Genomic DNA, 19,180 nt, shown 5'->3' with positions numbered 1-19,180 from the left:
CTATGCTAATTGAGCCTTTTTTTTCTCCTAAATGATGAAGCTTCTAGAACAGTTTGTGCATTTCTTGTTTCTTCTATCTGTGCTCTCACAGAAACAAACTCTGATGGTGTCCAGAGGGAGCAGTTGGTGACACCGAGCTCCTCTAGCATTTTCCATCATCTGGCCCACGGACAGCCCTAATATTATCATGCAGAGGTCTGGGGCTGCAAGCTGATCAGAACAGAGACCAGTCAGGAGCTGGCTTTTCAGAGCAAGCACGCTACACTTTCTGAGATGTGCTGTTACCGTACAGAGGTTTTAAGAAGGAGCGTATGAAACCAGAGTACCAAGTTCCTACCCTACCTTAGGGCTGCATCCACCTGTCAGGGTGCTAAGAAACCCCCGGAACCATCTAGAATGAGCCTCAAGAGCCAATCAGCCTGCTCTCTTGTGTCAAAAAGAAAGCATTAAACGCTCCCATTTGCATTAGCTTGAGGCAAGGTTGAAAGGATACACATGGTCATGGGGGTGGTACAGAGTAAACAATATGAGCATGTTGATAGACATTAAGCAATATCATTATCTCGGTCTTGTGCCAGATAACTGACTCTCTAAAAGCCTCGAATAGTTTCTCTCAGGTGCCTTCAACACAACCCTGAGAAGTGTCACTTCTAACCCATTTTAAAGACAAAGAAACAGAGTCCCAGTTCTGTGGTCCCGTAAGCACTGGCCGAAAGCTTTGAAGCCAGGTCGAGCTGACTGCCAAGTTTCCCTTCTCACAGTTAGCCCTGTGAGTATCCTGGCACTTGCAACCTAATTCTAACACAGGTCACCAAAGTCCCATGGAACGAGGGTTGTCAAACTTAACCAAAACGAAACAATACCCCAACTAAATTTGAATTTCAGATAATAATGAACAACTTTTTGAAATGCGTGTGTCTCATGCAGGATCTACCAATAATTATGCTAAAATATTATTTGTTTAAGTGGAATATAGACTTAACCAAAGTCTCCTATTTTACCTGAGACTCCTAATATAGCATCATTCCCTTAAGAAAACCAGCCAACTAGTAAAGGTTAGAAACTATCTCAGGAATGATGGTTGAATTTATCCAAGTCATCTGGTCTCCAAATTAAGACCCAGAGGATCTGTGCTGGTTGGTTCTTGTTGTTGATGTTTTATCAACTTGACATAACATTTAGGAAAAGGGAATTTCAACTGAGAAAATATCTCATCAGACTGCCCAGGAGGCAGGTCTGTGGTGTGTTTGTTTTTTGTTTTTTAGTGTGGGAGGGCCCAGCCCACTGTGGGTGGTGTCACCCCTGGGCAGGTGGTCCTGAAAGAAAGCAAACTAAGGCAGGCTCTTCCATCAGGGACCTGATGGGAACTTCCCACCAGGACAGGCTAGAGCTGGACAGCCACAACCCTGGAAATGCCCTAAAAACAACTGGTGCATCCCTGCCACCCTGGTCTTAGGGCTGCAGATACACAGCTCTTTTCTCAGCTCCCTTTCATGATGTGTGCCCATGTCACATCCTCCTCTGCCCGAGGCAGGAAACTCCTTCCTGCTCCCACCCTGCCGTCTATTTTAAACAAAGGAACTAAGAATCTCTCTCATCTGGGAGAGCAGAGGGGGGAAATGGCAGTTATATAGCCCCACCACCACCAGAAAAAAAAAAATGACACTGGATGCCAGAACAAGTTCACACTGGTAAACACCAGCTCTGGCCAATGCGTTCATTTTTCATGTGTGAGCATGTTCTGACATCTAGATGCCATTTCAAACTGAGAATTGGAGAGAGCAGTAACTAGGCTTTACTGGCACTAAATTCTCTCCCTTCCTTCTTCCTCTGCAGAGGAGCAAACATCACAGTTTCCACCTCACCTTTTGTGAGAGCCCCTCTGCTCTGACCAGAGGAGCAATAACCCTAGCCAGAAAGTTCCTCAGGCAGTTCTGAAACCAAACTCTACGACCTCTCCTACCTGGCTCCTATCTCTAAGTTATCAGTATAACACACACAGACACACACAGACACACACACACACACACACACACACACACACACACACACACACACGTGACAAAACCTGCTTTTCTCAGAAGTTAGCAGTCTGACCCCAGCTTACTCTAGACAAGCCAAAAGCCGCAGGCTACCCCACACATGTAAGGCAGCACCCCCTTCCAGTTTCATAATCATCTGGTTTGGCCAGTCTGAGCTCTGGGATTCAGAGAAGGGTTTTGGAGCCTTGGCTAACCCTGACGGCAGTTACTGTGGCTCATGTCTACACCCAGGACCAGGGATTCTCACAGAGAAAGCCTGCCTTCCCCCGACAAAAAGGAGCCAAGTACAGACTGTCCAGGAAGACAGTTCAAGTGCATTTAATAGTATGCTAATTTATGTTTTTATATTTGAGTAATATAAACAATAGGCACTAAATGCCTATTGTTTTTCCATTACAGAAGAAAAGCTCCATTCTTGGAAGTGACAGGAGTCAAGTCTTCCACATTTCATGGTTGCAATAATAGCTAATGATTAAGAGCCACCTGCTACCAGGCACCACGCTAAACTGCTTACATAAAGTGTCTGCTCCCTCCCCAGCCATCCCACAAGTCTGTCAGATTGGCAGACAGAGGAATGCCCAGCTAAAGAGTAGGTAAAGAGCCAGGCAGTGGTGATGCATGCCTTTAATCCCAACACTCAGGAGGCAGAGGTAGGTGGATCTCTGTGAGTTTGAGGCCAGCCTAGTCTATAGAATAAGTTTCAGACCAGCCAAGGCTACACAGTGAAACTCTGTCTTGAAAAACAAAAACAAAAAGATTAGGAGCTGTTGCTAGGATCCAAGCAGCTGACTCCAAGATCAAACCCGAAATCACTCCACATTTGTCCATGCACTGGCATGCCCATGCTCTTGGTTTCTCATCACTTTAGATACTGCTGGCTTTCTGTCCTCTCCCAGAAAGCTGAGACCACGTTGAGAATTAGGAAAAGAATTATAAAGTCAAAGCTATTACCTCGTCATTTCCAATAGTCTATAGATGGTATACATTGTGTGCATGTTGAAAGGCCAACACTAATAGAATCACATTTTGATATGGTTCTTTCTTATTAAGTCCTTTGCCAATGGAGGAAACATTCTACTGAAGTCCAGGAAAAATCATGCTACACACACACACACACACACACACACACACACACACACACACACACACACAAATGGCAGCCACTGAAAGAACCAGTATTGTGACACCACTAAATGAGTGCCTTGGACAAACTATGTGCTAGGCAAATGCCATTCTGCTGCTGTGGGTGGGGGCACTCTGCAGAATTTTACCCCTCCCTAGCAACCTCCACAATCCTCTGGTTTGAATGTGTTTCTCAAGACCTCATGTGTTGAAATGTAATCCCCACCATGCAGGGTAGAATTTACAGGTAGACTCTTGATCCAGCAATGGCGGTTAGAGGTGGTGATGGGGGTGGGAGTCTTTGGAAGGTGTTTAGGATTAGTAAGGTCACTGAGAATGAGCTTCCATGAGTGAACCCTGACTGCTTTATCAGAAGAATTGAGAGAGCAGAAACGTCACACAGACATGACTGACTCCGTGTGATCCCATCCACGGACTTAGGAGTGATCTGCTAGCAATTCAGCCATCATTAGTTGCTATCCCCAGACCTTGGACCTTAGAACCAGGAGCCAAAACACACTTGTCTTTCTCAAACGTATCCAGTGTGGGGGGCTGTGTTACTGATGACAGAAAACGGGGTGACTCAGCAGGTGCAATGCAATAGATCTTTCAGTTACTAGACAGGTTTGAACTAACCAGGTTTAACTGAGTAGCTCTCCAACAGAGCACCCCCCCCAGGCCTGGTGTTAGACCCCAAGAAGAGGTAGTGCCAGCCAGATCATTAGAACAGTACAGACTATTGGAAAATTCTGCGTTCCATACCTTTTCTCTTTCTTTCTGCCTTTCTTTCTCTCTCTCTTTCTCTTCTTTCTTTCTCTTCTTTCTTTCTTTCTTTCTTTCTTTCTTTCTTTTTTCCTTCCTTCCTTTCTTTTCACGTGTATGTATATATGATGTAATGTGTATGTTTGTGTTTTACGTGTGTGTGTGTGTGTGTGTGTGTGTGTGTGTGTTCAGGGTGCACATGCAAGTGTGTGCACATCAGGCTGGAGGTTGACATTGGGATCTTCCTTGTTTCCACCTCCCTCCTTCTGAGGCAGGGTCTCTCAATCAAACCCAGAGATCACCAATACAGCTAGTCTTCCTAGCTGGCGTGTTCCAAGGATCCCTTATCTCTGCCTTATCCGACTGGACTTGTTACATGGGTTCTAAGGGTTCAACCTCCAGGCCTCCTGCTTGGTTGCATGGCAAGCATTTTAACAGCTGAGTCATCTCCCAGCCCCCAAGATAGTACTTTCAAATGTAAAACACCTGCGGACCAGTTTTCTTGTTGCTGTGTAAGCCTATTCGCTCACAGTTTTGAAGTCTAGGCACACAGCGGTTTCCCCCTGGATCCCGTGGTCTTTGGTACAGTTCACTTCCTTGCATCCATGAGACTGACATCTCAGATTCTCTGTCTGTCAGCTGGCACTGCCTTAGCTCCTAGAGACCATTCACATCCCTTGCATCGTGGCCTCCACCTTCAAACCGCAAATGGCATGGCAGATCCTCCTTTTGTTTCAAATCTCCCACTTGGGAACCAGCCATGGGGAATTCCACCTTTAAAGAGCTCACCCAACTAGGTCAAGGCATCAAGATACTTCTCCCTTTACCATATCACTGGGGCTCATCTGAGAAGGCTGCCTGCCATGGGTGAACAGGATTGGAAAATAACGTCTTTCCAAACATTGTTGGCAGTGGCCCAAGGACTGCTGAACTCTGAAGGAAAACAAGGACACCACTTTCCTAAAGTGACCAAGGAAGTATGGTCCCCAAAAATTACCCACTGGGATCCTCACTGAGAAAACAGCACTAAAACAAAAGAGTCGTGACCTGGAGCTGGGGAGACCTGGAGCTGGGGAGGTGACTTCACCGATAAAGAGCTCACAATGCAAACCTGAGAACCTGAGTGAGGCTCCCCAGCACTCACAGAAAAGCCAGGGATGGCAGTGTGCTTCTATAACTCGGGCACTGGGGGTGGGGGTGGGGCTGGGGGTGGGGGGTGGAGACAGCAGAGCCCAGTGGCTTGCTAGCCAGTCAGTCTAGCCAAAGCAATGAATTCAGGTACCATGAGAGGTCCTTTAAAAGTCAGGTAGAAAAGTGATTGAGGAAGACGTGATGGCGTCAACCTCTGGTCTCTGTGTGCATCTGTACGGCCAAGTTTACACACACACCCACACCTGTACACACAGGCACACCACACACACACACACAGAGAGAGAGAGAGAGAGAGAGAGAGAGAGAGAGAGAGAGAGAGAGAGAGAGGGAGAGGGAGAGGGAGAGGGAGAGGGGGAGGGAGGGAGGGAGAGAGAGACAGAGAGACACACACAGAGAGAGAGAGAGAGAGAGAGAGAGAGAGAGAGAGAGAGAGAGAGAGAGAGAGAGAGAGAGAGCGAGCCAAACCCGAGCAGGAATCTTGCAGGATAAGAAGGTTTGAATGTGTGAGAGCAGATGAAGAGAAGCTTGGCCGTGAAGGATGGGAAAGGTTTGGAAAAACAATACTGTACCAGGTTACTTCTTGAAAGTCTTCTGCGTTTTGGAGAAATGATAGCTCAGCAGTTACCAGCACTAATTGTTGTTCTAAAGGACCCAGGTTCAATTCCCAGCACCCAAATTGGGCAGCTCACAACCTTCTGTAACCCCATTCCAGGATACCTGCCTTCTGGCCTCCAAGGTCATGCCATACATGCAGCGCACATACATACGCTCAGGCACACACACATAAAGGAAATAGATCTCTTCTTAAAGGACCCTGACTGTAGGTAGAGAAGACTTCAGTGGAGAAAAAAGAACAAACACATGACCAAAGACACAGAGAAGGGCTGGGCAGAGACCAAAGGAGCAGAGAAAGTGTTACCACTTTCTATGGGGACAAGATGGACTTCTGCTTCTCAGCTATGCATGGGAAGAAGCAATGGGAAAGCCTCCAGATGTGGAGGTGGGACGAGAGCAGTGGGGCGTGGTGGTTCCGGTGTCAGTGACTGTAAAGATGAGCTCCCGGAACACAGAAGTTGAAGAAATGAGATCTTACACACGCAGTGCCAGGATTTCTTCTCCAGGCAGCTTTCCCCTGGCAGGGCGGAGATGCTCCAGGAAACAAGAGCAGGAGAGGAAGAACGAAGGCTTGCTGAGCCGTCCTCATCAGAAGCGTGCCGGTCACAAAGAGAAGTGGAAACGGCGCGAAAGTGCCTCTACTCCACGGGAAAGATGTGCAAGACAGACCACAGCACCCGGGTCCTGAAAGGGGCGCCCCACCAGAACCTGATGGCAAATTCATCCGGTTCACCTAATTTATCTTCTTTTTGCCTGTAACCAGCCAGGCATTGACAGGCATAGTTACCACTATGTTAGCTCAAGAAAATGCAACCTTTCCCACTCATGTTTTGAAAAAAAATTATTTACTTATTTAGGTTATGCAAGACAGGGTTTCTTTGTGTAGCCCTGGCTGCCTTAGAACTCACACTGTAGACTAGGTTGGTCTTGAACTCACAGAGATCTGCCTGCCTCTGTCTCCTGAGTGCTGGGATTAAAGGCATGTGCCACCACTCCACTGCCTGGCTAAATCTTAACATTTTTAAAAAGATTTTTTTTTGTTTTATGTGTATGAGTATTTTGTCTGTATGTGCACTTTGTGCATGCCTGGCACTCGTGGAGGACAGAAGAGGGCGCTGCATCTCCTGGAGCTGGAGTTATAGGTGGCTGTGAGCTACCGTGTTGGTGCCAAAACTGTACCCGGGTCCTCTGCAAGAGCAGCAAGTGCTCTTACCTGCTGAACCATCTCTCCAGTCCCCAATTTTATATATATATAAATAGTTGCTTATATTTTATATGTGTAATATATACTACATGCTTATATATGATCTACTATATACATAATTTAAAAAAGAAACTTAGAACTTACAAAAGAAAGGATTTCTTGTTGTTGCTTTTCCATGTACCAAAGCCATCTGAAGACAGCAAGGGTATTTGGGGAAATTTTATCTAATGAAGTCAGTTTTCCTCAAGTGGACAGCTACTACAGAAGAGCAATGTTTGATCCAATTCTGGTCCAGAATGATGGCTCTTGTGCAGGGGGGTGTGTGTGTGTGTGTGTGTGTGTGTGTGTGTGTGTGTGTGTGTGTGTTGTTGTTGTTGTTGTTGCTGTTGTTGTTGTTGTTTGAGACTATGTAGCCCTGACTAGTCTCAAACTCACAGAGATCCACCTGCCTCTTTCTCTGGAGACTTGGATTTAAAGGTGCGCACCATCATGCCTCATATTTTCCAGTTCTGTAAGGGGAATATACACTCTTAACCTCCTTAACATAATCTTTGACCTTGAACCTTCTCTTCCATCTGACGAGCTAGATTTTTACTGCAATTCAGGAATGCAGCTCGAATTGCTAAGGGTTTGCTGTTGTTGCTTTTATAGACTAAAGACACCTTTGTTTAACTGATACGAGTCAGCTATGTGCCATCATTTAGTAGAAATTGATAGATAAAGATGATATTTGTACAAATACATGGAGAAATGTGTAATGTGTCAAGTTTAAGAAAGTTATTTTAGCTGGGTGGTGATAGTGCACACCTTTAATCCCAGTACTCGAGAGGCAGAGGCAGGTGGATCCCTATGAGTTCAAGGCCAGCCTGACCTACAAAGCAATTTCCAGGACAATCAGGACTGTTACACACAGAAACCCTGTCACACACAAAAAAAACCCCCAAAGAACAAAAAAAAAGATAGTTATTATAAATGTTATAATGTTGTTTCACTGAAAATATTCTAATAAAGCAATAGGATTTGATACATTGTGTGTATGCATTTTGGATGAAAGTTTGTGATATCAGTCAGCCATATAAAAAAGATGATTCATAATTTAAAACAAGTGCCAAGACTTAGCAAATGGACCAGATCAAACATCGTTTTAGAGAGATAAGAAGAAATAGATTATTTTGATGGATTCCATTTCCTAAAGTTATTTTAAGTAAAATCCAGGCCAACATTGGATGAAGTCCTTCCAAGGTAAGACAAAAATGAAAGCCTGGTTGGTAAGCCTCCAGCATACCCTAGAGAAATATTGTTATGACCCAGGAATATTGAGGAAGCGGGCTGTTCAGCATTAGCCATACATCTCCTATAGATTAGAAAATTGAGTATGTTCAAGGCCATGAGGACACTCAGAGCAAAATCAGACAGAAATCCTTGTACTATTGGGCTTAAGGTTATCCTTGTCTTTCCAAGTGAAGGATAAAGATGCAAAGAAGAAAAACCAATCGTTCTTATTTACACGTTAGCCCTGGAACAAATACTGCTCAGGTTTGTTCCATCTCATACCCCCCCCCCCAGCAATTTGGGCTAGGTCATTTTGGAGAAAGTGACAGTGCTTTGGCTGAGATAGAGTCAGGGTGGAGGGGTACAAGATGACAGTGTCATCAGGGCAGGAATAGGGTGACAAACCATCCCACTTGCTCAAGACTGAGGGATTTCCTGGGACAGGGAGCTTTGAGCATAAAAACTGTGAATTATGATTAAGTTCTTTGAGCCTCAGATTTCCCATCTGTTAAATGGGATGTCAATATGACAATGCCCATGATCGCTAACTAGTGACTCAAAAGCCTTAGCTACTGCGTTACTGTTCATCTTTGCCACATCCAATATTGTTTTCTGAGGGTTTTACTCAAACTATCAGCTTTCAATCTAACAACATGCACATTCTGAGGCTCATGATACAATTACCAAACTACCCTATGTGCATCAGAGTGTAGATTCTGAGTGTAGTGCAATCCCTAAAGCATCTAATAATAAAAAGTACCTTTGTCCAGTCAAGTGGGCAAAGTGGCACACACCTTTAATCCCAGCACTCGGGAGGCAGAGGCAGGCAGATCCCCGTGAGTTCGAGGCCAGCCTGGTCTACAGAGTGGGTTCCAGGAATTCCAGGGCTATGTAGAGAAACCTTGTCTCAAAAAACAAACAACAAAAAAAGTGCCTTTGTCCATTTCCCCCAAACCTTTTTTTTCCATTCAACTTTCTTTTTGCCTTAAGTATACCTTAAATTTTAAAATTGCCTTAAAGATTATAGCTTTAATACATAAACACAGTAGAATGATCTGTCATATTTGAAAATTAGACATGTTTTCCCAAATACTGTATCTATTAAAAGGGCCAGATGGATGGTGCCAGATGTGGAGGTACATATTTTTAATCCAGATGTGGGGGTACATATTTTTCATCTCAGCACTGAGGAGGCAGGCCCGACATATCAGATGGATAGGGCTATATAGTGAGACTCTGTCTCATAAATAAATAAATAATAAATGAGTGAAAGGTGTCATTTATCTGTAATTTGTAACTAGCTGCCTGTCTGCTTCCAAAAGACAGCTTCAGGGTAAAAATAGCCTGAGACAGTTAAAAACCATCAAGAAAAAAAGTGTGGGGTTTTTGGTCTGTTTGTTGGTTAGTGTGTTGGGGTTTCTACTGCTGTGAAGAGACACCATGACCATGCAACTCTTATAAAGGAAAACATTTAATTGAGGGGGCTCGCTTACAGTTTCAGAGGTTCAGTCCGTTATCATCATGGAGGGAGCATGGCAGCACGCAGGCAGACATGAAGCTGCAGGAGTAGCTGAAAGTCCTACATCTTTCAGGCAACAGGAAGTCAACTGAAAGTCATACTGAGGGACGCTTGAGCAAGAGACCCCCAAAACCCGCCCCCACAGTGACACACTTCCTCCAGCAAAGGCATACCTCCTAATAGTGCCAATCCCTTTGGGGACCATTTTCTTTCAAACCACCACAGTGGGGTTTTTGGTTTCTAAAGACAGGGTCTCTCTATATAATCCTGGCTATCCTGGCCACTATGTATGCCAGACCTCAAGCTCTCAGGATCTACCTGCCTCTACCTCCCAAGTGCTAGGATTAAAGGCGTGCATCACCATGCCCTGAAAAAAAGGAAAAAAAAATCTAAATATTTAGTAGGATTTAGTAGGGGAACAATGTGAGATGGCCCCTCACTTCAGCTATGAGCTTCCTAATGACCACAGCAAAGTTAGAAACAGACTTTCCATCTAAATAAAAGGAAAGCACAGAGTGTATCTAGGAATCAATGTCTTCCTGTTACTGGGTTCTGAGAATTACCATGTATTGCCTTACATAAAAGGCACAAAGTAACGTAACAGTGTATTGCAGCCTGAATTTCCTGGAGACGTCAGATTTCACGTAACCATTTCTACAGACCCTTGAGAAAAAGCACGGACTGAGGAGCAGGCCCTGTTTCAGTAAAAACAGAATTTTAGCTTTGGTTGTCTTCTCCCAGCCCTCCGGCTCCTCTTCTCTGCTTCTTCCTGGACTCACATCCATTCATGATTTCCCTGCCTCTGTTCACTCAGTGCTGGTACCACATCCAGCAAAACAATCTTTTGATTCTAATAAAAATCAGGTATGTGGGGGTCTGATGATCTTAACTTTGGCATTTCTCAAATATGAGCCCAGTTAACAATGGTCATTTTGGACAGTGTTCACCAAATCTTTCTGGTTTTCTTCATTTCCAGACACACAGTGAGATTTGCACCCCTCAGCCAGATGTGGTGGCACATGTCCATCATCCCAGTGCTCCCAAGACTGAAACAAGGGGATCTTGAGAGTGAGGCCAGTCTGAAATACAGAGTAATACCCTGTCTTCAAAAGAAGAAGAAAGAGGCGGTGGTGGCGCACGCCTTTAATCCCAGCACTCGGGAGGCAGAGCCAGGCGGATCTCTGTGAGTTTGAGGCCAGCCTGGTCTACAGAGCGAGATCCAGGAAAGGCACCAAAACTACACAGAGAAACCCTGTCTCGAAACACACACACACACACACACACACACACACACACACACACACACACACACAAAAGAAAGAAAGGAAAAAAAGAAAGAAAGAAGAAAGATAAGAATAAATATTTGAAACCATGTGACATCCTATGGTCAATGAAATGTGAACATTAGCAATATTAGTAATATATGGAATTACCAAGTGAAAATGTAAGTCTGGACATCTTTTGCCATAGCATTGTGTGGTTGCCAAGGATGTTTGACATACTCCTTACTTCTGACACATATAATTATATGCAGCTAAATTAAAAATAAGTAAATTGGACTTTAAAAAGTTTTTAAAAAATTATTGTGCATCAAAGGGCATTCCTGGGATGAAGCAATCATTCTGTTGCTGAAATGCACTTGCCCAGGCATGAGGACCCAAATTTAATTTCCCAGAACCCACTTTTTAAAAACAAAAACAAGGCTGGAGAGATAGTTCAGCTGTTAAGAGCACTGGCTGCTCTTCCAGAGGACCTGAGTTCAATTCCCAGCACCCACATGGCAGCTCACAACCATCTATAGAGGAGTCGGATGCCCTCTGCTGCTGTGTGTGAAGACAGAGCACTCATATACGAAAAATACATGAAGAAATATTTTTAAAAATTTAAAAAGCAAAACAAAACAAAACCCACTGGACAGGCTGGAGAGATGGCTCAACAATCAAAAGAACTGAGTTCAGTTTTCTCAGCACCTGTATGATGGCTCACGACCACATGTAATTCTAGTTCCCCAGGGATCTGATGCCCTCTTCTGGCCTCCATGGGCACCAGACATTCAAGCAGTGCATAGACAAACATGCAGGGCAAATATTCATATACACAAATAAACATACATATGTATTATGTATTTGTTTATGTATATCATATACATACATAAATAAATAAATCTTTAAAAATTAGAGGGGGCAGGCATAGTAGTGGTTGTAACCCCGGAGCTGGGGAGGCAGGGACAGACTGACCTCTAGAGCATGAAGTTAGCCGGGCAGTCTAACTTCCTTGGTAAGTTACAGGCCAATGAGAAATCCTGTTTCATAAAACAACATCATGCCAGCTGTGGTAGCATTTCATCCCACTTAGGAGCACTTGGGAGGTGGAGGCAGGAGGATCTCTGTGAGTTCGAGGCCAGCCTGATCTACATAGAGAGACCTTGTCTCAAAACAAAACCAAACAAAAACAAAAGAAAGAAAACCAAGGTTGGCAGCATTTGAAGAATGATGGATGAGGTTCACATCTGGCTTCTATATGCACCAGAACACACACACACACACACACACACACACACACACACACACACACACACACTCGACATTATCACCAAAATAAAAAGACAAGGCACACAATGGGAGAACTGTTTTTAATTATATATATGAAAGGGATCTACTGACTAAAACACGTAAGTTACTACAACCAACAAAAAGACACATAACACAGTTTAAAAATAAATAAGAGGCCTAGGGATACAGCCCAGCACTGGAGCCACACCAGGCACCCACAGCTCGGGTCTGACTCCCAACCCTGCGGGTCTTTGAGAGCACTGGACCCTCTGTCAGCCCAGATTGTGTGACGCAGGCATTGAGGGGGCTGGACATTCAACAGACACCAAAAGCCAGCCTGAGACAGTGGCTCTGAGCTCATCGTCTCGCAGTGACGATGATTCAACACACAGAAATGTGCAGGCATAAGCAAAGCAAACGTTATTAAGTAGAATTTAGGGGGCAAGGTAAAAGAAACTACTCAGTGTTGGGAGGGCCACCAAGAAAAGAGAAAGCTGTTTATCTAGGACCTTTTGGAAGACCTGTGGTAGAAATCGGACAAACATGAGGTAATTTCTATGGAGACTGATTCATTCTCTGAATGTATCTGGGGCTGAGCCAATTGGGGGGTGGCACACTCTGTGCATGGTCTCCTGGCCCACCGGGAAATCATTGAGTACAATTCACTCACCACTCATCCAGTTAGCAGTGGCTGAAGCTCCCTGCTGGCCATCTTGTAGATCTGTTTCTTAGTTGCTGACCTTGACTGTCTGCTAGCTGCTAGTCCTGGCCAACATGCTGCTGCCCAGCTTGCAGGTGTTGCCGATCTCCAACCTTATCTGGCTGGTATCTTGCTGGCTGTCAACTATGCTCTCTGTTTTCTTGACATTTCTGTATCCAGCTGGTAGTTTTCACTATGGTCCTTTGACCTTACTACCCACAGAAAGCCAGCTCCTGCCTCACCAACACCAAGAAAGAAAGAAAGAAAGAAAGGGAGGGAGAAAGAAAGAACGAAAGAGCAAGAAAGCCAAATAAAGAGAATTTAAGTGAGTATTTCTCCATAGAAGACACATACATAGACAACAAACACATGGAAAGATGCCCACGTCATTAGTCAACGGAGAAATGCAATTCTAAACTGCACCGACTGCTGAGTCAGCTCCAGTGACAAAGGCGGACAGGAGGTGCTGGAGAGAAACGAAAGGAACAGGAACCCTCACTGCTGGGAAGTTTGTAGAATGATCCAGTTACGCAGAAAATACTTTGCCAACTCCTCAAAATGATAAATGCAGAGTTATCTTGTAATTCCGCAACTTCATTCCTAGCTATATGCTCAAGAAAATTAAAAACACAAATTCACACAAGATGTATACATGCATTATTTACAATACCCGCAACTCAACAACTCAAATGTCTATCCATCAACGTGTAGATAAATGAAATGTGGTCTGTTTGTACAGTGGGATATTAGGCAACAACAGAAAGAAATGAAAACAAACAGAAAGAAACAAAAACAAAAAGAATATATCTGCTATATACTCTAACATGAATGAGTCTTTAAAATAATATGGTAGGTGAGAGAAGTCATATATGAGAACCATCCAGAACAGGTAAACACACAGCGGCAAAAGCACATTAGTGGCCACCAAGAATTAATACGCAGGAGGAATCCTGCTAATAACTACAGGGTTCTTTCTGAGGTAATTAAAACATTATGGAATTAGTGAAGGTGATAGATTAGATTTACAACATGTAAATATAACAAAACCCATGTAATTGTGTACCTTAAAATGTCACGTTGTGATGGCATGTAAATTATATCTCAATGTTGTATTTTCTCAAAGAATCCCCAAGGCTAAGCTGGAGACTGGGCTCAGTGGTAGAGCACTTACATAACATGCACAAAGTCCCTGGGTTTGATACCCAGCAGGAGAGACAGCTAAATGAATGAAATGCTTGTATACAAGCGCGAGGGCTTGAATTTAAATCCTCAGCTCCAGCTTAAAGTGTGGGCATTGCAGTATGCTCCTGTAATCCCAAGACTGGGAGGTGGGGTCAGATGGAGAAGAAAGATCCAGTCAGCTTCAGTTTTAGTGGATGACCCTGCCTCAAAACCAAGGTCGACATCTACAGAGGAAGACAGCTGACCTTGACCAACCTGACCTCTGGCTTCCCCAACACAACACATACACACACCACACACATACATACACACCACATACATACTCAACACAACACACATACACACACCACATACATATACACACCACACACACAATACACATACACACACATACACAACATACATATACACACACCACACACACATACACACCACACACACACACATAACACAACAACACACACACACACACACACGCTTTAGCTGAGAATGGCGGGCTGAGCAACAAGCAGACATTCAAAGCCGTTCATGGCTACAAAGCAAGACCTTGTCTCAAAATGCTAAAAATAGGCTGGAGAGATGGCTCAGCGGTTAAGAGCACTGGCTGCTCTTCCAAAGGACCTGGATTCAATTCCCACCACCCGCCTGGGAACTCACAATTGTCTGTAACTCCAGTTCTGGGGATCCTACACCCTCACACAGACACACATGCAGGCAAAACACCAACACACAGAAAAAATAAAATGAAAAAACTTTTTAATTCTAAAAACAAAACAAAACCTGAAAGAAAATGAATTTTCAGAAGGCAAAATAGAACAGAGTGACCTCGAGTAGCAAAATCCCTTCAACTTTTGTTGAGTAATTAAAGACTCCTTTTCATAATTTTTTCTTTATTATTTTGGGAGTTGAAGAATAGGTATACGTGTGGGTGTAAGTCAGAGTTGGTTCTGTCCTTCCATCATATGGGTTCTGGGACTCGAACTCAGTTCATCAGGCTTGACAGCAGGAGACTTTACCTGTCTTGTCAGTCCTACAGACTCTCTGTTGCAAAATATTTGTTTACATTGTAAAGATGTGTCTTTGCTTTAGGTGCCTTCCAATTGGTTGAATAAAGAGCTTAATGGCCAATAGCTAGACAGCGGAGAATAGGTGGGACTTCTGGGCAGAGAGAGAGAAACTGGAAGAATCTAGGCATGCGAATTCACCAGCAGACTCAGAGCAAGTCGAATGTGCCATCCTAGGGAGAGGTAATTGAGCCACATGGCAAAACGTAGATTTAAAAAAGATGGGCTAATTAAGTTATAAAAACTAGTTGGGAAAAAGGCTAAGCTTAGGCCAAGCTTTTATAATTAATAATAAGTCTCCAGGTCATCCTTTGCGGGCTGGCGGTCCAAAGACAGTCCGACAAGAAAGCTTGCTATAACTCTCTTAAACAACACAAATCTGCATGGCTCCCAGAGCTCGTTTAATTATTTTCATTATTACCTTACTTAAATCTATGCAAATATAAGTTTCAGCTTAAGGTTCACTGGTTTATACATGCAAGCCACTATGTAGTCAAAATAAGCTTTCAAGTTAAGCATATTCAAAACTACAAAAAAAATCAAGTTATCAGCATTAAATGGACAAGGGAGATGATGCTGTTTACTGACACTGTCACGCTCGGGTAGATACTGACAGCTGTGGCGTAGTCTCTCCTCTCCGACTGTTCAAATTCCTGCAGCGTCTCTGTCCACCCACTCTCCACCTGGCCCAAAAGCATCTCACAAATCTACAGCAGGAAATGCTGCTCTGCATTAACACAAAAGCAAACCCCTGAACTACACACCAGGAAAATATATCAGAACTTGTTCAAAAGATCACTCAGACCGGGCGGTGGTGGCACGCCTTTAATCCCAGTAATTGGGAGGCAGAGACAGGCGGATTTCTGTGAGTTCGAGGCCAGCCTAGTCTACAGAGTGAGCTCCAAGACAGCCAAGGCTACAAAAAGAAACTCTGTCTCAAAAAAGCAAGAAAACAAATTTCCCAGAATATATTTATAACAGGGTTTTTTCCTGCCAAAATAAGACAGTTTGTGTTTTTATGCTCTAGCAAAATCTCATGTCTCTCCTCAGTACACTATAGCTTTTCCTTTACCCCAGATCTACATCAGACCATCTACAACATCCACAGCACCCACGACCTAGGAAAGAACACGTTACCCCCAAGTCTAGTTTGGTGAATTACAGAGGTGAGTGGGGTGGAGCGACTCAAGGCAACAACAAAAAAAAAAGATCTAGCTCGGCATGCATGAAAACTCACCAACACTGCATCTCTCTCTCCCTGCCCAACATGCGCTGAAGAGGGTCTCCTCCTATCATTTATACAACCTTAGAGAAGGGACTTGGAACCTTGAAATTTTCTGAGTTTCTTGAGCCTTCTAAGTTTCCATAGTTTCCTGAGTCTTAGGCACCGCACCCCCTTCCAGGAGGGAATGCTTCAACTTAGAAGAAAGAGCTAAGAACGCATTTGCTGACCCTGGGGTTCCAGGGATCCCAGTTTGAGAAACACCACTACAGCTTTCAGATTTGTGCCTGCATCCAAAGCAGGTAGGAGGGCTTGTTAAAACACGGAGTGTGGGTCCCACTTCAGTTTTTGATTCAATAGGTCCAAGATGAGGAAGAATTTGCCTCTGTAACAGTTCCCTGACTTGTACTGAGGCTGCTGCCGCCGGAGGACCACTGCTTGAGAACCACTGCTTGAGAACCACTGCTTGAGAACCACTGCTTGAGAACCACTGCCCTCTGGCTTTCAAATGCTCAATAGCTCTCTCTCCCTCCCTCTCTCCTTCCCTCTTTCTCCCTCCTTCCCTCCCTCCCTCCCTCTGTCCCTCTCTTCCTCCTTCTCTCTCTCTCCCTCCCTCTCTCTCTCCCTCCCTCTCCTTCCCTCTCCCTCTCTCTTTTCCTCCCTCCCTCTTCTCCCTCTTCTCCCTCCCTCCCTCTCTCCTTCCCTCTCTCTTCTCCTCCTCTCTCTCTTCTCCTCCTCTCTCTCTTTTCCTCCCTCCCATGTGCAAAAACTAATGAGCCTTTCTTAGATTCTCATGCAGAGTGTGCCCAGAGGTAGTACGGGGAAATTCTCATTAATAAACCTTCCTGATCCATTCACCTCTAGTCAAAGGTTTCTATAGCAACCCAAGTTCCAGCACAAGGCTCAGGCCACATTTTCACCAAATGCAGCTAGATGAGTGGAAATAAGTAACCCCTTGTGATCAACCAAGAAAATGAGAAATAATCAAAGAGTAGCGCCAGGCCTGACTGGAATTAATTCCCTGAGATTTAGGTCCATGGAACACTAGGCACCTACCAGAGATTACTTGAGGTTCAAAGCAACATTTTCACGACACTATTTTCATGGCCTCTGCTCCGTGCATGAGGATATTTTTCCTTCGTTCTTTTTAATTGCCTCATAGTCTTTCTGAGAGGCCACACGGGGTGTGTGAGACTATGACCTCTGAGACCATATTTTGAATAGTAATTCTGTCACTTGCTAGTTGCCATGGCCTTGTGGTTATTCAACCTGTGGAGACTTCCATCTCCTCATTGGTTTACTAAAAACAGCAGCTCCAGCCTGGATCCTGAAGCTAACCAAGAAACAGAAACTACTTTTAAGTGTTTATCATAAAAAAGACCAGGAATCATTTCCACAAACGAAGAGGGAGCTGATGTAAAAGCTCCTACCATCATCCTGGTGGAAGACAAAGACAAGAGATGGGATTCTAGTGTCCAGGATCACCTGAAGATGCTGGGTCTCTGGAGTCCAGTGTGGTAGATACTCTCCAAACAGCCTCCTGGGGGAGGGGTGGGATCACTGAGTTTCCCCACCACCCGCCCACACACACCCCACACTCATGCATATACATACATACTTAGACACACACACACACACATACACATACACACATATGTACACACATATACACACATGTAGGTGCGCACACACATATATACGTATATACATGTACATACGCATGTACACACATACATACACGTGCACACATATCCATACATACACACACGTGCACACCCCTTCAATTGGACCAGTTCCTGCCGCCGTACACCCCCACAGAGGTACCCTGGAGCCCTGCTCTACAGATAGGTTCCCCAGTGCCACGGTTTAGGGGCCACATGCATTTGAAGATGAGGACCTCGGAGCGAACCCAGAGCTGCTGGGAAAAGGCTCACACGAGAGTCCTGGTCTGCCGGGGAAGGTGTGTTTCGCACTGACGTTCACTGGCTTTTTCCTCAGAGCCCCCCCTCCCCCCCTCCCGACAGCTCCTTCCATACCTCTCGGCATCTCTTTGTCCTCCCGACTCTCATCACGGCTGTTCCTTCCTCCCATTTCCTCGCCCACACTCCGCAGCAGACAGCAAGTTGGCTGGCCTCCCAACCAACAAGACAAGGCACTCCCTGAAATCCTGGGGAAGGGGTTGCACAATTCAGCTGCCAGATCCAGTCATGTCCCCTTCTACACGAGTGCCCGTCTCCACACACTGGGTCACACAGGCAGGCCCACAAGCTGTGGCACCCATCCAACAACTCCGCAGGACGCACCGGCCCCTTACACTGCCCTCTGTCTGTGTCCAGACCACCATAGCTGGCCTGGTTAGAACTGTGTAGATTTTTCCAGAGTCCCCTCCTTCCAACACTCAGGGCTGCACCTTCTCAGGTGAAGAGGGAGCAGACAGAGGTGACTTTGGAGACCTCTCTTTCCGCCATCATCCTGGGACACCTGGACTGTTTGCATTGGCACATGGCTAGTTCCTGGACACCTCTGCCCACCCGTGTTTCATTCAGCCACAGTCAAACAACTCAGAATCCTGGCAACCTGGTCCCGAGTGATTCTCTGCTAATCACTGAGAAACTTCAGGAACAAAAGACCCCCACGTCTTATTATTAGAAGTGGTGCAGGATATATTGTCAAATTCAATCCTTCTTACAAGTAAGCTATTTGTAAATTTAAACAAATCAGAATTGCATTAGGACAATTAAGAGAAGAAAAATTATTTTATCACACAGGGCC

The 19,180-nt window shown here is 44.8% G+C and overlaps 1 long non-coding RNA gene across 5 annotated transcripts in view; it reads right to left on the bottom strand.

Annotated features, from left to right (window-relative positions):
- Window positions 1-18,695, bottom strand: part of LOC128101485 (uncharacterized) — a 53,868-nt gene extending 35,173 nt beyond the window's left edge. For all 5 annotated transcript variants that reach the window (XR_008215109.1, XR_008215114.1, XR_008215113.1 and 2 more), the window contains exon 1: window positions 18,445-18,695. This is a non-coding gene — a long non-coding RNA (uncharacterized LOC128101485). The remainder of the gene's footprint in view (window positions 1-18,444) is intronic.
- Between the last annotated feature and the right edge of the window lie 485 nt (window positions 18,696-19,180).

This window comes from Peromyscus californicus, unplaced genomic scaffold (assembly GCF_007827085.1).
Source record: "Peromyscus californicus insignis strain IS unplaced genomic scaffold, ASM782708v3 Scaffold_7__1_contigs__length_154581171, whole genome shotgun sequence".
NCBI classification, from domain to species: Eukaryota; Metazoa; Chordata; class Mammalia; order Rodentia; family Cricetidae; genus Peromyscus; species Peromyscus californicus.
This window is presented reverse-complemented; position numbering and strand designations above follow the sequence as displayed.